A 25,221-nucleotide genomic window follows, 5' to 3' on the forward strand; every position below is an offset into this window, starting at 1 on the left:
TTTTTATCTAGCAAAGCAAACATGGTCACTGGTTGTGGAAAACGTTTTCTCTGGCAGTTATGATGAATCACTGTTAACGTTATTAAATTCACTAACCACTGCAATTAGAAAGAATTGACACTACTGGCGCAGAGAAAAAAGGAACACGTTAGTTCAGTTGCGGATGGTGTATAAATTGCGAAAGAAATGTTACACGCAAATGAAAATGATACTGAAATAAATGGTTGCAGCTCTGTCATAAGTTGCATTGAGAAGTATGTCGTTTTGTTTCTTGATGGTGCCTGTTTTTTGACACCCCTGTGAATTTCAAACCATCCTACGAAGATAATTACAGCTGACATGACAATTTTATACAAACGAGCCACATATTTGCAATACAGTTATAGCACACTAATATACATGCAACACATACAAGTTTGTCATGGTTAATTTGCTTTACGAGTTGCCTTACAGGTGACGTACCGTATCGTGTGACAAAGGCCATGTAGAAATACTGCCTCTGTATTGATGACAAAGCGGCACTACGGTCGATTCAGCAATAGTGAATAAGCCACTTAGGACGGATAATAGAGAACTGGTGTGCAGACTCCAGTAGTTACCTGGTAAAACTCTAGACGCCGCTGACAGTGGCGAGCATCGCAAATAACATGTTTAATGAAGAAACAATACATTATTTTTCTTTCATTAACTGTACACAGACTTAAAACCCTATGACCACAAAAGTTCTTTTTCTGTGGCCACTCACTCGTCTACAGAGGTTCGAATTACATCAGAGTGATATGGTTACGTCATGACATGACATCACCTGCTGAAGACGCTACAGTCGCATGAGCAATGCTGAGTAGTAGTACTGTTATAAATCACACATAATTTATATCAGATTCCTGGAAAGTTACATGTTTTCACTACTACTGAAAACCAGAAACTGCGCCAGCCCTAGCTCTAAAAATTAATTAACTTCCAGTAGATCTCCCCCATACGCATATCTTTTCAACAGCTGATGCAACTCTAGCGCCCTCTGCAGAAGGTCATGTCATGACGTAACTATAGCACTCTGGTGTAGTTCGAGCCACTGGAGACCAATGAGTGGCCATAGGATAAGAATTTTATCGACTGTAAGATTTTTAAGTCTTTGTAAAGTTCATGAAACAAAAAGAATGTATTGTTTGGTCAGTGAACATTTTACCTTGGACGCTCTTCGCTGTCAGCGGCCTCTAGGGTTTTACTGGTAACCACTGGTGTTTCTTCACACCAATTCTCTAATGTCCGCCCTATGTGATCTATCTACTGATATTGAGTCGGCCATAGTGTCGCTTTGATCATTACCGCAGTGGCAGTTTCTGTACATAAACTACCACCTGTATCGTCACACTTAATATACTGTTTGTAGCTAATAAGCAGCTCGTAACACTAAATAACCATGACAAATTTGTATTCCTCACATGTATATTAGTGTACTATAATTGTATTTCAAATTTGTGCCTCGTTTATATTAAAATGTCATGTCAACTGTAATTTTCTTTGTAGGATGATGTGAGAAAGGACACAGGTGTCCGAAACCAGACACAATCAAGAAATAAAAGATGTTTCTCAGTGCAACTTATGACGGAGCTGTAACCCTTTATTTCACTTATAATGTAAGTTGTGAACCTAGTTTTTAAGTGCCGCATGCTGCAGTTTCGTGAAACCAATATCAATGGCTGTATTCCTAGGGAAAACAAGTGTAATAAATATCGCTAATTGCTCTGAAGTGAACATTGTCTCCAAACAGCTTGGCGTATTAAAATTATTTTCTAACAGAGGTGATACAAGTTAGAAGTAGGATTATATATATTCTGTGATATATAAGAAAAGAAATTTTTAAATTTACAGCAATCACAAATGATAAATGTGTATATTTTCGTTGAAAATCTCTCATGCTGATTGTATTTATGTGCGTATTAAGCATATATTCCTGTTATTACTAGTATTATGAAATGTAATTCTCATACACTAGAAAGGTAATACGTGTAAGTCACGTAATAATGAAACGAAACCTATTATAAGAAATATGTGGGTTTTGTAGTAAAGATACCGCCGATAACAGGCAACGCCTGAAACTTGTCCGGTAAAATGTACTCCCAACAAGCAGCTTACTTCAAACTATTTATTATTAATGTTTCATGTTTAGAAACTTATCTGCAAACTGCTCTCTTTCCCGGAACCTACTAGACTTTCACGGAGAGTGGCCTTACCGACTGAGCCGTCGCTGCTATTCACTGCGAAACTCAACGTTCTGCTCCCAGTCCAGGTTCTAGTACAGTTTCAGTTTGTCATAATACATCAGTAAATATTCCGTAATATCGTAATGAAAAGCAATCGTTTGTGAACAAAACGTATTTATAAAATTAGACCATAATTTATTAGAAACTTAAGGCATCGGAATTGAAGCTGTCAGTGGTTTAATTAGATTTCTTTGACACATAAACATCTGAATTAAATTTGGCAGTGGTTTAATTATGCGAAACGTGAAATCACGCATATTACGCCGTGGCAGAAGGGAAAAGGGAAAAAGTAGTAGATACAAACCCAGAGTGCAAAATGCAAAACATCTAATATCGTATGTTGGTGTAGTAGGTACGTAGAGATGAAATTATTAGTACAAGGTGGTATAACATGGAGGACAGTAACAAACGCGTGGAAAGATTTACGACATTATAAACACTGATTTCTGACGACTCACACTGTACAGTAATAGTTTGATGTTATTCGGTCGTCACTTCACACAACATCTGCTCTCATCGTAGACTAAACACTTTTGTTTTGATTAAATAAAACGTAGTGGTGGGTTGTTCAAGTTGCTTCACTGTTGTGATGGCATAATATGTTTCTTTTTTTTGGTTAGGCTATGTAATCATTTATTACGGATTTCGTATTTCTTCTATCATCATGTAATATTCATTGCATCAAATTATGGAATTATTGACGTATTTGCATGCACACGGTGAGATGTAAGTTAGCTGTGCGATCTAACGCACGGCTTACCGGTGTGGGAAGGAGCGCCTGGTCCGTAGCAAGAAGCCTCCCTGCGGACTTGTGTCGAGGTCCGTGAGATGGCAAGTCTGTGGATGATTTTTAGGCGGTTTTCCATCTGCCTCGGCGAATGCGGGCTGGTCCCTCTTATTCCGCTTCAGCTACAATATGTCGGCGATTGCAGCGCAAACAAATTCTCCACGCGTGCACTACAATTACTATACCACGCAAACGTAGGGGTTACACACGTCTGGAGTGAGACGTTCTCTGGGTGGAGGGGGGAGGAGGAGTTACACCGGGGGCTGAACCGCACCATAACCCAGGGTTCGGTGTGGGGCGGCGGAGGGGTGAAGTTGACTGCGGTAGTCGTCGTGGGGTTGTGGAGCACTACGGCTACGGCGGAGACAGTGCCTCTCCGTCGTTTCTAGGCCTCCGGTTAACTTACAATACGATATAAAGGCAGCATATTGCGAGTTACATTACCTGTGTTAGAATACCACAGAGCAAACCAAAGAATAAAATATACCGGGTGTTCGTAAATCCCCGTAACAGATCTCTAGAACCTGAGGCGGGAAGTGAGTAGATAATATTTTGAACTGGAACCCATCTCCGAAAACGTACCGTCTGGAAACTAAAACCATTTGAAGGCATATTGGTAAAGCTACCATTTTTATAAGTAACTGATTAAGTGTGACGCAGTATATCACAAATTTAAAATATTCCACGCATTAATAGTTAAAAGAATTGCTGATGTACTCGTTGACGTGTTTTCTCCAGCGTGATGCAGTACGGCCTCTTTCAGTTCGGGTTTGCGGCGTCTCCCTGGAACTTCACTTTCACACCTATTTACGACACAGGCCCCCTTCCTCGAAGCCGTTGCCTAATTCTGGCTAAAACGGTATGCAACAGAATCGGACGTTGTGGAGAACGATCTTGATGAAGGCTACGAGCAGCTCTTCCATTACAGTGAGCTTCGCCTTTGAGAGGGAACATCTCGGTGTGTTCTGCAAACGTGTACTCAACCATGTTGCTGTAACACTCATAGGCACGTGAATGAGGCTATAACCAGGTCAAGGAGGTAGGATAGACGTCAGACGACATCAGTCTCTCCGGTGTAACCGCTTCCCTATTGGATACCTACCTAGCAAACTTGTTTTCAAACGGCTGTAGCACGGTAACGAAATGTTTTTGGGCATGGGTTCCTATTCAAAAAATTAAGTATTCAATCCCCTCTACTGTTCCTAGAAGTATGTAACGAGAGTTTCTGAACAACCCGTAAATAAAATAACATATCTTATAATATCGACGGAATCCTAAGTTCACTTTTAAATTTGTCTCTGTCTCTGCTAGTGATTTCCCCGTCGAACTGGCCCCACTATTATTCGTGATCTAGCAAATTTGTATTTAACGTTTTGGGAGGATGTCCTTCCCATCGCTACGGCCGTGGGAAGGATATTGTGTACTTCACTGGTTTGGGAGTCGTGTAAACTTAGTTCTACGTGTTACCGTATTTTAAATGATATCTGAGTCGGAGATGGGAAATCAGTCCTCCGTCCGTCTAAAACGACTAAAAATCCCATTCGTGCTGGAAAGTGTACCAGACCAACGATCTGTACGGAAGCGATGCGGCTGAGGCTCCCCAACGCACCTCCCAAGCTAGCACGCTGTGCATCGTTCTTTCTTAGATAATTCTGTGATCTAACTTTTCATGCTTTGACATGCATTTATAATGTTAATAAGCTGTTAACGCTGTAACATCAGGGCTATAATTTGTATTGATGTTATTCTGTTTTAATTCAATTTTCGAAGATATATTGGAGGATGTTAAGTTTTACTCATTCTGCAACAAACCTCTTGTAATGCTAGTATATGGTAAACAAGTTCGAAAAATATTTATACTATTATTCTCTCCTCCTTTACAGTATACAAAATGCTGCGATCGGAGGTTTTTGCATGAGCTGCCTAGCGTGTGAAAGTTAATGGCGCACCCGCCTTCACCCGCCTGGACCGAGATATAAAATGATATCTGGATCACAGCGCTAACAGGAAACACGTAAAGGCGTATTCGGCGTGAGAGCGAATTGAATTACGGAACCTGTGGGCTTCGCGAAATTGAAATTTTCTCATCGAGAACGTCGAGTTGATACGTGAATAAGCAGGAACGAGAACTGATCATACAGACGGTCGATGAATAAAGAAGTGTGTGTGTCTATGTATGTGTGTGTATGTGTGTGTTTGCACTCTTGCTTAATATCTCTGTACGATTCTCTTTTAACCATTAACAATGAATTTAAATAAACAAATAAGGTTTCATTGGACTATGAACTCATCACAGAAATGTAATTCACAGTGCGTCAGGATTTTTACAGTGCGTCAGGATTTTTACAAGTTTCAAAGAGCACATGCGATGATTTTTACCTGTACATACATTTTAAATATTGGATGCTAAACAAAAATTCGGTGCAGAGAGTATATCCTAACATCCTTGATGTTAGCAGATGACATGGTGTACTAAAGTAGACCTGTGGCTGGTTTCGGTTGGCAGTCACAGAACACACAAATCGTAAAATAAAACGTAAAGTGCGCACATAATTTAAATAAGAACAAAATTGGATTTAACGTATTTCCTAATCTAAACGTAATCTGTATGTATGAACTTAAAAAACAAAATAAAATAAAATAAAATAAAATAAAACAAAAAATCCACTGAGGATACCGCAGCTGTGGTGAAACGCGCATGGGCGGTAAAGCAAAACATTTACTTACTTACTTCCAAATAGTTGGACTCATCCCTAATTCACTATGTCTGACATTTTTAGCTGTTGATTCTAACCTGTATGAAGATGTTTCCTAGTGTACAATGAGTGTTATCTTTAAAACATGATACAAAAATTATTATAATTTAATAATAAATTAATGGAATATTAATTTCAACATTTCTCCACCTACAAGGAAGGGTGTCTACAATTTACAGAAATGTTTTGAGAAAACTTTGTTTGCAGTATCAGGTAGGCCATTAATGAGTTACGACACTGCGCTAGAAGTCTTAGAAACGGATATGACTACTCGAAAGCTGTCTCTCGAACAGTATGTTTCTAAAACTGCTGTGAGGAGTGTTTTACATAAGGCCGAATTCAAACTTCACACACCTCGTCTTATACGTGAGCTATTAGAAGACGATCCTGACTGCAGAATTCAGTTTTGCGAGACAATGTTAAACTAATTAAGAGAATGTGTTTTCTAGGGTAAATGGCAATGATGAGTCCGCTTTCAAATTATTAGGTCAAGTCACCAGACACAGCTGTGCCTACTGGCATACTGAGAACGCTATAATTGTTTTTGAGAGACAGTTAAATCTTCCTGGTGTTACCGTTTGTGGTGGTATTTCATGTCGAAGAGTACTGCAGGGCCTTGATTATTTGATGGAACCGTTGTTCTAGAGAACTACCTGAAACTGTGGACCGCCTCTACCATTTAGGGGCTTCAAATAACCTTGGACGACTTCAGCTCACTTTACTTGATACATGATGGAGCCCACAGCATTACGCAACAGCTGTGCGTAGCTGCGTTGATGAATCATTCGGCGGGAAAGTTACTCGAGGGCGAGAGCCTTACACCATTGAATTTCTCCTTTTGAAGTTGTGTTAAGGAAACTTACGTGAAAATGCAACACTTGAAAAAAAGAAGACTGATAAGGTCCGCAGTTTTGAAACAATGTAACTGAATTCGGCACAGTTGTTAAGAAACGTTATATGCACACACATAATTTTCCATCATTATTGAAGGATACGTTTATAAGTATAAAATTCAGAAATTTTTTCAAAAGGGTTTGTACAAATGTTTCTCTTTCGATTTCCTACAATATCGACGGTGCGAAAGCGTGTCGGTTAAACCGTAGCTTCTCTAGAGTTCTTAGGCTGCCAAGACTATTAAAGTATAGAAATTAGATCTTTACTGGAACGAGGCATGCTGCAGACTGTACTAATAAATCCACACACAACTTTCATAAACTCTACTCCTTTTCGAGCACTATAAAGCAAACAACATAAACAAAAGAATACAAAATCTGTGGCATTGAGGCTATTGGACAATCTTCTTGATGTACAACAAAAACAATCCCTGCGTGATGATTGCATAAAACTGGAAGAAACCACCGCAGGAGTTAATAATAAGCCATAATACAGAGAAAAATAGGTGTGTGGTGCCATTCAAGATATTGCCAATTATTATATTTATCACGCTTAGGAATGGGATTGAAATTAAGAAATTGAGAAATTAAGAAATTAAGAAATTGAAATTTCAATACTAAGCGGTAGATGAAGAGGGAATAATTTTTTTCACAATTTAGGTCGCTTTCGTAAAGTGTATCCTGCAAAACTGCAAACAGTTGAGGACTTGAAAGAATCTCTTTAAAACGCTTTTGATGACATCGTTTACAATAGACCACTGTGTAAACAATTTTGCTGAATCAAAGGAGGTGGTAAACGATTCGAGAAAGAATGTTATAAATAATCATGTAACTTGAAGAAAGTGTTCAGGTAATTTCGAATTACAATTGTTTGATTTGCATTCTATTAGGTTGTGATAGCTAGTGACTTTTAAACCCATCTTATATTACCAGTGCAATCAGGTTTATCACTATTTTGAAGGAGGCTACCCATTATTTCCTTTTTGAAGATATAGGTGTAGTAACTGTTCCCTTTCTATTTCGTCTTTTTATCCGGTATTTTGCTTGACAAGTGCCTTACCATGTGATGTGAGTTAGGCGAAAGAGAATGTCCTCTATATAAGTCGAAAACAGCATGAAAACCATATTTCAAATGTATTAGAACAAATAAGCCCTCAGTCACAAATATTAAGTCAATATTGACCAGGTTTCGACGCTACTATGAGCGTCGTCTTCAGAATTTAACTAACTGTTCTAAAACATAATAGGTACATAAGACATTAGTAAACTAACGTGTGTACTGACTGGAAAGAGATGCGGTTTTGTTGCAACCGTGTTCACTCAGGTACGAGCAGCCCTTAGCGGCTCGCCATCTTATCTTATTTACAACTTATCATGACGTCGCCTTTCCGGCTTAGATTTTTTAGAATGTGACTTGTAAGTATTAATCTCTTTCCAGTCAGTACACACTTTAGTTTATTAATGTCTTATATACCTATTATGTTTTAGAACAGTTAGTTTAGTTCTGAAGACGACGCTCATAGTAGCGTCGAAACCTGGTCAGTTTTGACATAATATTTGTGACCGAGGGCTTATTTGTTCTAATACAATTCCGAAACGGTCACTGAACCTTAGCAGCTATGTTCACAGTTTTCTTAATATTTCAAAAGTTTTTTATTCCAATCTTTGATCACAATATCAATTCTTTTGACGATGACCGGTTTCAGCCACTAATGACCATCCTCAGAGCTACAATATGAAAATAATACAACTAGTGAGCAGTGTGTCTTTCAACACAATACAGCGTTACGTATCACAGTACACTATCATACAACCAGGGAAATATACAGATAAAATACGGTGAAACGTAGTTTTCCAACACCAGCTCCTAAAGTGATAAGGCCATAAGGGCATCGTCAAAACATATAAACATACTCAGCACAGCATCGTCACATAGCTCTAAAATAAGGTGTAGAGTAGGCCACATCGTCCACAAAGCCATCTTTGCAACTGACTACTGAAGTACAGTAGCTACCAGAAATATGTTTGCCTACATCGTACATAGATGTCGCTGCTGTGGGCTTAGATGTAATCAACATTTACGTAAGAAACATAATGTGGTATAACACATTGGGTAAAATACATGTAGCAGATTTTTAAATAGCAGACTTTTAAATATTGATAACTATTATAGAAACCAATTGTGATACAGTAAAAGACGAATACAGCTATCCATATAAAATTATTAAAAGGAAATGATCGTAAGAACTTAACCACTAGAGGGCTTTTCGTACATCGTGAAATGTCTCCCAAGGAAAACGTTTAAACAAACATATTAACAGTCAATAAACAAATTTATCTTGTCTGGCCATGCGTCCATGAGTAGGATGTACATAATCAGTTACAGGATTACAGTGACGAATATATGGAAGTAAGGTAAATGCCTACTGTTCTCAACATAATCATCAAGCAAGGCTAGGTATAAATACGCGAGGCATTATTTGGTTATCGTAGTATGTTATCAAACAAAGCAAAGTAAGTTTTGGGCACAAAACCACTGTTCATATAAGCGTCTATGTCGTAGATGGTGAAAAAAAAATATTTTTAAGTGTGTTTTACATCACATACAATGTAGAAACTTCACCAACAAAGAAAAAAAAAAATCTTTGCTGGAGCGGACATCGGACGTTTGGCTCTCGTCTCCCACATGATACAAGTGTGCCTCCTGTACAGGATCAAGACTTCAATCCATCTCTACCTCGTTTCTACTCTTTCAAATCGTGGACAGACATTCTTGAGGTGTTTTATGACTCTTCCTCTGTTAAACACCTCATGTATACACGACAGACGCTATTGTAATCGGACCGCAACACCTAAAAAAACAATAATATTTGCAAACATTATTCCTTAGTTGTAACCTCAGCGATGTTTATCTCGTAAATAAGAATAACTGTTAAGTGTATTTGCTACTGATTTTGTATTATTGAGTTCTACCACAAAACTTAAATTGATTCCCTGATTTCTCAACACTTTTAAGTTGGTGATAATTCTGTTGATTCATTTAGGCTTTCCTACATAGTTTTAACAATACATTTCCTGTACGTTTCCCTCACCATAAGTTTTAAATTATTAATGTCTCCCGTTGTGTGAGCAATAGCCATGGGCACATTGGGTGGGAATTTTTGCCGTAAGTATTCCTGTGTGTTTGGTTTCATGAACTGAGTGACTGTAGGTTGACTGTCGTCGTTCCCGGCAGATATTTGTGCCACTTGAACCTTTATCTTCTTGAAAAATCTCTCTTGACACATGACGGACAACGTAGGACTATGTGGCAGAACTAAATGTGCTTAAAAGTGGCGATTTCAGTGAATTTCATCACATAATGGCAGACAAAGGAAAAGTTGTTTCATACTATGGTACGTTTGCAGGATATACGTTATGGAGACATTCCACAGTTGTGTCACCAGTCGTTACCCCATACTGTACTAGTGACGTTCAATAAGTAATGCAACGCAGTTTAGTTCTGAAAGCAGGTTGGTTTTATTTAGAATTCCAATACAGTATATTATGCCACACTCTCTTGGTTACAAAACTATAATTTTCAACATAATCTCTGTTCAAAGCGATGGTATTGCACGATCTTAGTGGGAGGACGTGTATGCTCCCATGGCACCACTCTATTGGTCGATGTCGGAGCTAACGTCTTTCTTCCTCAATAACCTCCACATCATCCACGTACTTCTTCCAGCGGAGTGAGTCTCTCATTGAGCCTAAGAGGGGGAAGTAGGAAAGTGCGAGATCCGGGATGTAGAGTGGATGAGGCAGAACAGCCCAATGAAATCTTCTGAGTTGCTTTAGGGTTTGCAGACTTGTGTGAGGGTTTGCGTTGTCATGAAGGCCAAGTTCGTTTGCATGTTGAGTGCATCCGCACGTCCCAACATAGCAGAAGCCACAACTGCCTGCGGTCGGCTGGCACACGCGAGATGGGACGGGTCTACCCGACCTCGTTAGCATGATAAAAGACGCGTCGTTCAACGACTCACTGTGCTTTTCTTCACTGCAAGATTGTCGCAGACATTCTCGGTTTTCGCCAAAGGAAGCACAATGACAGCTCACTTCTTGCATCGCACCTCCGTCACAGACGCCATTTTCTAGAGTACATATAGAGCCGACACCAATCGGAACTTCATTAAATTATAAAGGCTGTAGCGAGAACATACCACGATGTCTCACAACAAATTCTGCATTTTTTGAAGGGAAACTGGACGAAAGAAGTGTTGCATTACTTATTGAACGCCCCACGTGACTTGCAAGTAACAGTATTTTTAAAAGAAAGATTGCTTATTTATTATTATTATTATTATTATTATTATTTACATTTTATGTTCTTCACTAAACCAGTCTAGCCAAATTTATACAACGAATTTTTCAGCTTCCTGTCATCCCAGTACTTCTTCATTCTCTCGGATCACATCCTTCTTTCTTCATCGGAAATCACCCTTCCTCTTCTTGTTAGCAGTCTGGTTTGTTTGGCTGTGAGATTCCTGATTTCGTCAGTTTTGTTTCTTACGTCTTCCAATTTAATCTGTAGGTCATCCAAATTTTCCTTGAATTCTGTAATCCACTTAATGTTGCACTTACTATTCCACAATTTTTCTCTTATTCTCCTGATGATCCTGTTCTCTGGTGTTCTGATTAGATGTCCGAAAAAAGAAAAGGGTTTCTTTTATTTTGAGTACTTTGTCTATTTGTGCAGTGTTAGTTGTTTTGAAGATGGTTTCGCTTGCGTGTGTTATTTCTGGTTGAGTGGCTGTTTTGTAGTTTCTTAATTGTGTTGCTATTTACAGGCTCTTTTCGTTGTAGGTATTCTTGGCGATATATTGTGCTCTAGTTAATTTGTTTATTCTGTTATGCCATACTGGCTTTTCATTCAGGTTATATGTTACGATTTCTCGTAGATATTTAAATGTATCTACAAATTTCATTTCTTGTTTTCCTATGGCAATTTTGTTTATGAGTGGTGGGTCAGTTAATATGATGAGTCTTCTTTCAAAGGATATTCCAAGATCATTTTTCTGTGCTATTTCCTGTAGTGAGATAACTTGTTGTTTGGTTTGCTAATATTGTTGGATAAGAGAGAAAGGTCATCAGCAAATACTAGACAATTTAAACTTACGTTGTCTTTGGTCTTCAAGTTTGGATGTTCTTTATGTTAGTCTTGTATCATTCCCTCATTATGTATTCCAAAGCACAGTTGAACAGCAGGGGTGCCAAGCAATCTCCTTGTCTTAAACCTGTTTTTATGATGAATGGCTCAGAGAGTTCTCCCCCCCCCCCCTGAACTTGACTTTTGATACAGTGTTGATTAAGGTAAGTTCTATCAATCTGATTAATTTTGTATATAGCCCGAAATTTCTTAAGATTTATATCATTGAAGATCTATGTATACAGTCATATACTTTTTTAAAGACCAAGAAGGTTATTAAAAGAGGTTTATTTCGTTGATTGTAATATGCTATGGCTAATTTTAAAGTGATGATCTACTCTGCACACCGTCCCCATGGTCTGAAGCCTCATTGATATTCACCTAATTCTTCCTCTATTTGCTCTTTGATCCTCTTGTATAGGATTCTGGAGTAAATCTTGTATGTGCACTCTAAGAGAGAGATACCTCAGTAATTATCTGGGTTGCTTTTATCTCCTTTTTTGTGGAGTGGGTGGATTAGGGCTGTGGTCCAATGTTCGGCAAACTTTTCTGTTATCCAGATTTTTGTTAGGGCTTCGTGTAAGGTTGATTGACCTTAATCACTGGCTTATTTCCACATTGCACAAAAACTTGGTCTTCACTACATGCCTTATAATTTTTCATCTCTCTGAGTGCTTTCTTTCCTCTTGCTTATTTACTCAAGGTTAAAAAAATATAGTCCATTACTCCATTTTTTACTTGATCTTAATTTAATACAAATTTGTTGCTTCAAACACAGTATTGTGAATCAGATCAAAGACATGTTACCAATTGTTACGTTATATAGCCTCCTAATGTCTCCAGTTGTTAATGAACAATAGACTACTAGTGTAACGGTACAGTTTATGTTCTGAAAAAGAACGAGATAAGCCTAAAAATGGGGATGATAAACAATGGAACCACAACGGTGTGCAAAAATGAAGGAATAAAGTAACTTTCGCGTGAAACTGCCAAGTACCGTAGCTAGATGAAAGTGGGATAACACACAGAAAGAGCTGCTGCGGTATAGTACAGAAGATAACAGAAGCACTAAGCAATGAGACGAACAGAGTTGACTTATTTAAAGACGATAACTGCACTGAAGTCACCGCAATTTATGATGGTCCTCTTGTATTAAAAAAGGCGGGGAATGGTCCTTAATAGCGTGCGTGATCACCATGGACAGCACTGCATTTTTTGCAACGCTCTCCCATGCTGTCCGTAAGGCGGATACACAGTTCTTGTGTTGGGGCGTTCCATCTCTCCACCAGAGCGGTTCGGTTCACAACTGCTGGGAGCTCGTTGGTGCATGAGGACACGCTGGACTGCACCGGCCCAATGCATTCCATACCTGCTCAGTGGCGTTTAAGTCGAGATAATGAGCAGCCCAGGACCTTTACCGAATATACTTGTTCCATGGGCTCCTGCACCTGTTCGTTAAGGCTGCGTGTTGTCGTCCATAAAAATGAAATTAGAGCCCAATGGGCCCCTGAAACGACGCACATGGGGAAGCGTTTTAGAGCCACAAAAACGTTGATCGGTGAATGTATCGCGCTCAGAGATTTGGAAGTCAGTACGCCCAATCAGCGTTATGCCAACGAAATGAATCCATAAACTGCTCGAGATGTGTTGTGTATCTGTATCGCCGCCGATCACAACGGATGCGACCGACCAGGCGCGACAAGTCCACTTCGTCTTAAAAAACACATTTCATCCTCTATCCCTAATGATGGAGCAGGCTGTTCGAATAAGGGATGGGGGTTGCTAATTTAGCATCCCGTCGACAACGAGTTTATTAGAGACAGACCATAATCTCAAATTAGTTAACAAAGGAGGCAGATAATCGGCCGGGTCCTTTCGCAGGAACCATCCAAGTAGCTGACTTAAGCGGTTTAGGGATCTCACGGAAAACCTAAATCTAGTTGGCAGGATGCGGTGTTGAACCGTCGTCCCAAATACAGTCCAGTGTGGTAACCATTGCACTACGTCGCTCGGTAGCTGGCTTTTCGTGTTCTGTCCCACCGCACGGGCCTAGCTTTTCTGTCAGATGACTGTTAGTAAGGAGGGATGACCAACAATTGAGATTATTTGGAGTGGATTTCCAGTTCCCAGAATTCGCATAATAACCAAGAGGAGCCTCTCGAAAAACTTGGTCAGATTCATACAAAAGGGGAATAAGGGGTAACATATTTAATTTATAATGTACAGGTGGTGTTCCGAGGCTGATTTGCCCGGATACTTTGTACCTGCTGCTTTATTTGTAATGAACCACCACCTGATTTTCAATTGGACTCTTAGTCGACTATTTCTGTGGCATTTTTCATAGCAAATAATTGAACATAAAATTTCGAAATGGAAGTGTAAACAATGTTTTTATGTTTAAGAAGAATAAAAATGGATGTAGGATGGATAACAGATGAGTTAATACTGCCACCGTTGTGACTGCATGGTTAATACCCCAGAATTGTTTACACCCGTTGACAGCCAGTGACAACTTTTTGACAATCGTCCAAACTTGTTTTACTGTTGGTCGGTCGTAGCTTTCTTCTTCTTCTTCTTCCTCTTTTTCTTCTGCATTTTCCCTATGGAATTCGCCTTGAGATCTCACAAAGGCGTGTTCGTATATTGTTTTCATATGTAACTATACAGACTTTGTTTATCAGCGTATAGAGTTACGTTCATCTCTCTTTCTTCTCTGAGAACCCGACTCGTTACTTCGTAGCTTCCGCGATTTGTGGAGGCGCTCCAGCCCCGGATCGAGTCCGCTTGGCGGATTTACGACGAGGACCACTGTGCTGTCCATCCTGGATGTGCTTTTTAGGCGGTTTTCCACTCCCAACGAGGTGAATAGTGGCCTAGTACCACCGTCCCGGTTCGGTTACACAGTTTACAAACAATTAGAAACAGTTCTCTCGCTTTCACAGACCGGTGCAGTACACAAATTCCGTTACTGAGGGGAGGGTGACAAGAGTGGCATCTGGCCACTATTTTCCACCTGGCACACTAATATTGCCTAATCTAAAGATTAACAAGCCGACCCCGTGCCCATTGGAGCAAAAGTCGACTTCATTATTGAAAAAAGTCGTTTTCCAGAACATTCAAGAGTTGCTGTTAAGCATAAACTACCAGTTTCGATCATCCGATTTTATTTATATATCATAAAATTATTTACAACAGTTCGTATCATAATAATCTTACTGTTGTGTCTAATGAAATGAAGACCATTGTGCATCACTCCCATCAATAGAAAGAGGCGTTGATAAACTAATCGTCCTACTCATTCACAGATAGGTATTATAAGTCTTTGAAGGATGCAGTCTGCATATATACGAGTTTACGAAGGCAGCTCCACACAGAAGGATGACACTTGTATATGAGAATGTACGAAGATTAATTCATAATACAAGTGCATTTAACTTTTCATTAAATAATACAGGGTGTATGAAAATGAATTATAAGATTTTAAAATATCTTGACTATTATGTTATTTGAGATATGTGCGTGTGAGTGAACCACGTTCTGTTGGAAAGATCAATCTCTCGAGTCTTACATGGTGCCCGATAGGTAGCAGCAATTATAGTAAAAATTGTGTCTTGACAATTGAAAGCGTTTTGTGTTCTACGTTTTGCTCAGTGCGGGCCAGTAAGAACTGTTCAGCGTGACTTTCGTATTAGGTATGGTGTGGATCCTCCTACAACAGAGAGCATTAGACAATGACATGAACAATTTCGAGAAACTAGTTGTCTGTGTAAAGGCAAATCTTCGGGCCGTCCCCGAGCGCATGACACAGACGTGGAACGCATCCGCCATAGTTTCACAAGGAGTCCGATGAAATCCGTTCGCTGCGCAGCTCCGCAGTTCAAAATCTCCCCTATGTCCGTCTGACGTGTGTTGCGCTGACGTTTAAAAATGAAACTATAAAAAATTCAGCTACTGTTATCTCTTCGTTTAGGTGACAAACAACAACCTGTCTAGGCAAGATGGAGGTTGACAGTTTTCTTCCACGCTTAGTGTTAATAACGAGGGAACACTTCATTTAAGTGGAAAGGCGAACCGTCGTAACGTGAGAATCTGGCATATGGAATAACCATATCAAGTTTTACAACATGGGACGGACTCTCCAAAATTGAATGTACTCGTACTTTGTGCAGCTTCATAAGAAAAGGCGTATACTCCATTTTCCTTTGCCGAGAACACTGTTTTTAGGAGGGACATATCTTGATGTGCATCAGAGTTTTCTTTTTCCACAGTTTGAGGCTCATTCGAACGACAGTATGGGGCACCGCCACAGTGGCATCTGTAAGTGTACAAATTTGTAAATCAAAGGATTATTGAACGATGGATCTGTAGCACTGGATCGAATGATTCAGCCTTATGTTACTGTCCTGCATGGTCACCAGACCTGACTGTATGTGGTTATTTCCTGTGGCGTTTGGAAAAGACTGTTCATGTGCCTGCGTTGCAAACAACAAAGAATAAAAATTGTTAAGGCTTTCGTGGCCAGTTGTTGACCAACTGCCTATTGGCTTCTGTCTCGTGAATTTACTGACTTGGCCTCTCTGCTCCAGCCACACGTGGAGAAGAACGACACATACATAAAGGATTCAGGATATTTGATTGAGAAGCTGAAGAAACTGAAACTTGCACCAAACGACACCCTGGTCAGCTTCGAAGTTGTTTCTTTGTTTATGAAAGTGCCACTCAGTGACGCTCTGGAACTCATGGGTTCCATTTTCCCGTAAGACATCACGAATCTCTTCCATGCATGTCTCACCACGAAATGTTTCACGTGGAATGGCGATTTCTACGAACAGCTCGAAGGTGTCGCCATGAGTAGTCCTCTCAGTCCAGTAGTGGCCAACTTCTTCATGGAACAATTGGAAGCACAGGCACTGGACTCGGCGACTTGCAGGCCTAAGGTGTGGTATAGGTACGTTGATGATACTTCCGTTGTGTGGAGCGATGGTGAAGAACAGCTCAGTGACTTCCAAAGACGCCTGAACAGCCTCCATGCCAACATAAAATTTACCACGGAAGTAGAAAAGGACAAAAACTGACATTTCTAGATGTGCTGGTCACAAGGGATGGTGAAAACCTGGGACACAGCGTGTATCGAAAACCGACACACAAGGACCGATATATATCAAACCACCACACGAGCCAGAAAAGAGGCATGATTAATACGTTCGTAACGCGAGCGGGACGAATATGTGAGCCACAGCACCTCACACGCGAAATGCAACACCTGGAAAGTGTTCTGAGGAGCAGTGGGTACTCCACAAGTTGTATTATAAGTGTAACAGAGCCAAACACTAAGCGAAGCAAGGAATCAGAAAAAGGAATGGCGGGTACGGCCTTTGTGGCATACATTCCCAGAGTGACGGACAGAGTCGATCGTGTATTGCGCAAACAAGGCGGAAAGACGATTTTCTAACCGACGAGGAAGATCAAAGAGTGTCTTACATCGGCAAAGGAGAAAAGGGATCCACTTGCAATGTCGGGAATATACCGTATACCATGCACATGCGGAAAAGTTTATGTCGGAATGACTGGACGATCAATCAACACCAGGATCAAAGAACATAAGCGACACTGCAGGTTGGCGCAGGCGGAGAAGACGCCCGTGGCTGAGCACGCACTGAGTGAGACCGACCGCGTAATAAAATTCGCCGACACGGAAGTTCTGGCTGTAGAGAAGCACTATCACACGTGCTTGTCCAGAGAAGCTGTAGAAATGCAAAAACACGCTAACAGTTTCAACAAGAAAGAGGAAAGCCTTAAGGTAAACGGATACTGGCTTCCCTTACTGCAGCGAACGACAGTCGCAGGTGGCAAGAGGAGAACCGCACCGGAAATGACCGCAGAGAAGCGCTCGGACGTTGGCGCGCCAGGTACATATAGTCTGCGCCCCCGAGCTCGGCTCCAATTCACCACCGGCAATGGAGGGTGAAGCTTTGACAATGCCAGTCACTCGTGCTGGCGAAACGTCAGTAAAATTATTACACTCCTGGAAATGGAAAAAAGAACACATTGACACCGGTGTGTCAGACCCACCATACTTGCTCCGGACACTGCGAGAGGGCTGTACAAGCAATGATCACACGCACGGCACAGCGGACACACCAGGAACCGCGGTGTTGGCCGTCGAATGGCGCTAGCTGCGCAGTATTTGTGCACCGCCACCGTCAGTGTCAGCCAGTTTGCCGTGGCATACGGAGCTCCATCGCAGTCTTTAACACTGGTAGCATGCTGCGACAGCGTGGACGTGAACCGTATGTGCAGTTGACGGACTTTGAGCGAGGGCGTATAGTGGGCATGCGGGAGGGCGGGTGGACGTACCGCCGAATTGCTCAACACGTGGGGCGTGAGGTCTCCACAGTACATCGATGTTGTCGCCAGTGGTCGGCGGAAGGTGCACGTGTCCGTCGACCTGCGACCGGACCGCAGCGACGCACGGATGCACGCCAAGACCGTAGGATCCTACGCAGTGCCGTAGGGGACCGCACCGCCACTTCCCAGCAAATTAGTGACACTGTTGCTCCTGGGGTATCGGCGAGGACCATTCGCAACCGTCTCCATGAAGCTGGGCTACGGTCCCGCACACCGTTAGGCCGTCTTCCGCTCACGCCCCAACATCGTGCAGCCCGCCTCCAGTGGTGTCGCGACAGGCGTGAATGGAGGGACGAATGGAGACGTGTCGTCTTCAGCGATGAGAGTCGCTTCTGCCTCGGTGCCAATGATGGTCGTATGCGTGTTTGGCGCCGTGCAGGTGAGCGCCACAATCAGGACTGCATACGACCGAGGCACACAGGGCCAACACCCGGCATCATGGTGTGGGGAGCGATCTCCTACACAGGCCATACACCACTGGTGATCGTCGAGGGGACACTGAATAGTGCACGGTACATCCAAACCGTCATCGAACCCATCGTTCTACCATTCCTAGACCGGCAAGGGAACTTGCTGTTCCAACAGGACAATGCACGTCCGCATGTATCCCGTGCCACCCAACGTGCTCTAGAAGGTGTAAGTCAACTACCCTGGCCAGCAAGATCTCCGGATCTGTCCCCCACTGAGCATGTTTGGGACTGGATGAAGCGTCGTCTCACGCGGTCTGCACGTCCAGCACGAACGCTGGTCCAACTGAGGCGCCAGGTGGAAATGGCATGGCAAGCCGTTCCACAGGACTACATCCAGCATCTCTACGATCGTCTCCGTGGGAGAATAGCAGCCTGCATTGCTGCGAAAGGTGGATATACACTGTGCTAGTGCCGACATTGTGCATGCTCTGTTGCCTGTGTCTATGTGCCTGTGGTTCTGTCAGTGTGATCATGTGATGTATCTGACCCCAGGAATGTGTCAATAAAGTTTCTCCTTCCTGGGACAATGAATTCACGGTGTTCTGATTTCAATTTCCAGGAGTGTAGATGAACGTCGGCCGAAGAACCCGAGATAGAAGCCAATAGGCAGTTTGTCAACTAAGAATGAACTGAGACATCGCATAACATTAACTGTGGAAGCTGTAATTCAAGATATGCTCGCTGCAGCGTGAGAACAATTTGAAAACCGCATTGACATATGCCATGCTTCACAAGAGAGGCATACTGAACACCTATGAAAAGGTGTGAAAAAATTGTTGAGTTTCCCTTTCATCAAAAAACCAAATTCATTGCATTTTTTTATTAGTTTCACAAATATAGACGTGCCAAATAGAATGATTCTTTTTGATACACCTAGTACATTTCATCCTACTAACGGAGGTGATACTGGATGATTTTTATTATGACGCCACGTAAGAACGTGCTCAAACAGTTGTAAATAATTTCATGAATAATGCAGATGATGAGATGATTATCGAAACCACTAGTATACATAGATTTTTTTATCTCCAGCTCTTCGCCAATCGTCAATATGAGTAAATGAAAATATTGTAATCACGTTTACGACAAGGTCGTCGTCCCCCGCCCCCCAATCCCTCCAAAAAGGTGGAAATCCCAATTCACGCTTAATTCTACTTGTTTATTGTATACAGTCGATGACTTGTTAGAATTGTGCAATATGTCTATGTGAATACCAATTGAAGCTGAAGCGAACAGCGGTGACGTCGTGTTATGACATAGCGGTCTTAGTTATCTGATTTTTACGGAGTCAACCAGTAAGATATGTTTGCTAGTTTTCGCCCGCGATAGTCTATCGTGTTACTGGAAGCGACTGGGTGGCGTAAGCAAGCGGCGAGAGTGTCAGCTAATGGGGTACAAGTACGCAGCAGAGACTCTGCGTCCGCAGCTTGCCATAGATAATTGTAATCGCCTCCCCGCGAACGCTAATGAAGATAAATAGAGTTAATTACTGCAGTGGTTGGATAGCGCCGTGAGAAGCATTCCGTCTCGCCTTCCTGGGCAAACTCTCCAACGAACATTGTGGGTACTCTGGTAAAGGATGTTAGTTTGGCACTCCTTTATGTACAGTACATAAAAGCTTCCATAATTTCCAGAATAATGCTACGTTCTATAGTACATTTGTACTCATATTCGAAGTAGTGGGAATTACTTCGTCGGTGAGGAAAGGTCCTGAATGAGTTTTTTGCTTTTCAGTACTTCGTTTATTCTTTTCACATTGCACGGCTGGTTTAAAAATACATGTTTTTATTTTTAAATCTTCATCTTCGAATGTTTACTGAGGCCTAAAGGGTATGTCTAACATTCGTACGTAAGTCAGCTTCAGCGTTTAAAGATGGATGTTCGGTGTATGCTACTGATTGAGGTGTACGCACCACAGTTTGAATCCTACCATGCTGTTCCGGACACTACTCCAGTTGTAATGTAACGGTTTTATGATAGAGGATTGTATCATTTCTTGCCCTTCACATTGTTCACGTAGTTCACTGTGTCTCGTTAGTACAGATGAAAATGAGGGCTAAAAATGTCAATTTGGAAAAGTCATAACATACGAAGAAAATCAGTTATCCCCAATAACGTTCGGGTACCTTAGGCGAACGACAGAGAGGTATCCTTATACACTACTCCACTGAAACGCTGGTACGTTTTTATGTACACTATGTAATCAAAAGTATCCGGACACCCCCAAAACATATGTCTTTCATATTAGGAGCATTGCATCGCCACCTACTGCTAGTACTCCGTATCAGCGACCTCAGGAGTCGTTAAACATCGTGAGAGAGCAAAATGGGGCGCTCCGCGGAACTCACGGACTTCGAATGTGGTCAGGTGATTGGCTGTAATATGTGCCATACGTCTGTACGCGACATTTCCACACTCCTAAACATCCCTAGGTCCACTGATTCCGGTGTGATAGTGCAGGGGAAATGTGAATGGACACGTACAGCACAAAAGTGTACAGGCCGACCACGTCTGTTGACTGACCGAGACCGCCGACAGTTGAAGAGGGTCGTAATGTGTAATAGGCAGACATCTATCTAGACCATCACACAGGATATCCAAACTGCATCAGGATCCACTGCAAGTACTATGACAGGTAGGCGGGAGGTGAGAAAACTTGGATTTAATGATATAGCGGCTCGCTTGGTGTAAGGAGCATGCACATTGAACGATTGAACAGTGGAAAAACGTTGTGTGGAGTAACGAATCACGGTGCAAAATGTGGCGATCCGATGGCAGGGTGTGGGTATGGGGAATGCCCGGTGAATGTCATCTGCCAGTGTGTGTAGTGCCAGCAATAAACTTCGGAGGCGGTCGTGTTATAGTGTGCTCGTGTTTTTCATGGAGCGGGCTTGCACCTCTTGTGGTTTTGCGTGGCACTATCACAGCACAGGCCTACAGTGATGTTTCAAGCACCTTCTTGTTTCCCACTGTTGAAGAGCAATTCGGGGATGTCGATCACATCTTTGAATACGATCGAGCACCTGTTCACAATCCACGCCCTGTCGCGGAGAGGTTACACGACAATCACATTCCTGTAATGGACTGGCCTGCACAGAGTCCTGACCTGAATCCTATAGAACACCTTTGAGATGCTTTGGAACACCGACATCGGTACCTGTTATCAGTGCAGCACTCCCTGAAGAATGGGCTGCCATTCCCCGAGAAACCTTCCAGCCCTGACTGAACGTATGCCTGCGAGAGTGGAAGCTGCTATCATGGCTAAAGGTGGGCCAACACCCTATTGAATTACAACATTACCTCTGGAGGGCACCACGAACTTGTAAGTCATTTTCAGTGAGGTGTCCGGATACTTTGACCACATAGTGTATCTTAATGGAACTTCCTGCCACTGTGGATAAACTAACCTTACCATTAACCAGGCGTTTTGGAGAGATCTTTAATACGCGATGTCATTCTCAGACGATTAGGAAAAACATCACCAAAAATCTGTCAGAAACTAGAGTTCACCCCGTCGCAGATTGCACAACATAAGAAGTCACAAGAGGACAATGTTCCTCAGGACCTCTGGACAGTAGCTACACAAAAATGTAGTAAGAAGAGCTGAATGCAACATATATCTCCCTAGGCAAAAGGTCATCCCTAGCCTCTCCTTGAACCGACATTGCTGTCTAAAACTAAGCAAAGCAGCAGGACTAGATGGAGTCTTCTTAGGATGTATCATCCACTTTGGCAAAAACGGAAGGATGTGGTTAAAGAGACTTAGACTGCTCTAGTAAGAGTCAGGAACCAGCAGATTTTATTATAGCACACGCCCATGCAATCCTCGGACCAGTGAAACCGAAAGACGATCTCTCAACCTATCGCCCAACTGCCCTTCTCAATGTCTGTTATAAACTCCTGGAACGGCTCATCTACAGCAGGATTTACCGTAAAATTGACAGTTATTCGTATCAAGCACTCTCCAGGTGAAGGTGCAATTGCTGTGAGAACGTACTTGTATCGAAGTCGGTTTACAGAAACGTCAAAACACTTCATTAGCGTTTGTAGATATAACTGCTGCTTACCATACAGTGTAGCAGGATGGGCTAACGTTAAAGCTAAAGCTGTCTGTACTTGGGTTAAGACTAATAACACTGTCGTCCAACACGTGAAATCGCTATTTCCGAGTCTGCCTTCATGATATAATGAGCAAATAATATACAATGAAGAACGTTCTGCCACAAAGATCTGCATTGGCACCACTGTTGTTTAACCTGTAGGTATGTGACGTGCCAGAAACCGTATCTTGGAGATTCTGCTACGCACATTGTAACTAACTGCTACTGCACTGCAATGCGAGGACTTAGGAAATGGAGAAATTGTGTCCACACAAGACCTGAGAGTGCATGGTGATTCTAAGAGAAATTGGATATTGTGCTATAACGCTACAAAAACCGTAGTGACAGCTTTTCACTACAATAACCGCTTAACAAAGCAGCTTCTAAATGTAATCGTCTGTAACAAAACGTGTACGAACAATCCTTAACCCTAAGTGTCTCAGAATCATAGTAGGTGTTTCAATATCGTTCATGACTCACGTCATGTTACTTGTAGAAATTGGAAGACCAAGAGCAACATCATCTGGAAACTAGCTGCCTCTTGGGGGAAGGGGGATGGGGGTGAACGGTTCAAGCTTACACTCTCTGTACAGTGGCCTTGTCCCTTGTACATTCAATTGCTTAACATCGCACTCAAGTATGGTACAAGAGTATGCATGACAAGAGGGTCATAACGGGCGTCTTGAGATTAGCTCCCCTATCTTGCTCCAACACACGAGAGACGACAGGAAGCAGTGATCAGTGAATGGCAAAGTATTAATAACTCGGAGATTTCCCAAAGGCTCCAGAAAGTTTAGCTCAGTCCGCCCAGCATGCCTCTCAAGTCAAGAGAACCATTCTGGACAGCTCGTAAGATTCCACCACTCAAAAACGAAAATGTGTGGAAGGAGATAAGAATAAACAATGTCAGCATGCATCATCATGGCCTCAAACACCACACACAAGTAGGAGGTTTTTCCACTGCCTATAAGAACCTGGCGTCACCGGAAGAGGCTCCGGAGTGGTCACGGAAGAACTACGTACTTCATCTACAAACGGGGCCTGTAAGACTCCCCACTGGTTGATTGTGAAACTTCATAGCACACATTGACCACACCCAACTAAAGATGTTTCAGTGAAGACTGAAAGGATATCATTCAAGCTCCTCCAACAAAAGTGGACTGAATAGACTCTCTTGACATCACTCTGCGAGGTCGACTGAGAAGAGAGCTCTTACATATTCATTTTGTACTTTATTATTTAAATATTGCTGTGAATTGTATATCTACATCAAGACGAGGAATAATAATAACCGAACTGCATTCGTTAGTCACACCTGCAACACCACAGAGGAACCACTGCATCATTGTTTCATCAGCGTGTAAGGTTTACTCGTTTCAGAGTATAGTGATGTAATATTTTTTTCGTGCGATGTGCTCGACGGAACACGTTTTCAGCTAAGTAACCCACGAAATCCAGGACAGAGAGAAGGTCATTATCGGTCCTAATATCATATGTATTTTATTGCTGATCTATATTGTAACTAATAATGTAGCTATTGTCAGTGCGTTGCAGGCGCAATTATTCCCATAGAATTAAACCTGATGAACCCACGAAATGTTCGAACTTTTGCCATATCATGGTATGACACATCTGACATCTAGCTACATTCTGTCAACGTTGTGTGTGTAAAAGGAGAAGCTGTTGGATCTACGAAGTTCGCACTTTGGTTCAGTCTCACGTGCTAAAATACTTCAGTAGCTAGAGTTTGTCGAACCGTCATTCGCGAATTACGAAGCGAAGTTCCGATCCTCGCAGTCCATTTGAATATGCGTTGCACTCTGACCATGTGAATACTCTTCCGCACCTCCTTTCGGCGACGACATTGGAATGAACCCTCATATGGCAAGATATTAGCTAAAACATGGCAGTTGGGGCAATATATACGTCCTGTAAAAAAGTTGTGTGCCGCCACCATCCACGACCAAAAGCTAACATAACTCATTCTATAGAATGCCACCTCCCCTCTCCAGCAATCCATTACCAGTACTGAACTACGGCTAGGCCAACGATTCCCACATTCGAATGGATCCAAATTTCGCAATAAATCACAGTGCTCGATACGATATCGACAATGGTCGAATAATGTCAAACGTTACTCGTGCGGGGCGAGTGCGAAGGACGTACTACGAACTTGCCAAAGAAACTAATGCTGTGATTCTAAATACACAGTTTCGTGATAGGGGAAATTTATAATATATGTTGTAACAATAATCAACTACACCAATTGAAGTTGTGCTCAGATTTTTTGAGTATTCATATCCTCGGAAATCGAGGCATGTTCGAAAAAATAGCTGAATATTCACGCCAAGCAAGATC

This window comes from Schistocerca cancellata, chromosome 6 (genome assembly GCF_023864275.1).
Source record: "Schistocerca cancellata isolate TAMUIC-IGC-003103 chromosome 6, iqSchCanc2.1, whole genome shotgun sequence".
NCBI lineage: Eukaryota > Metazoa > Arthropoda > Insecta > Orthoptera > Acrididae > Schistocerca > Schistocerca cancellata.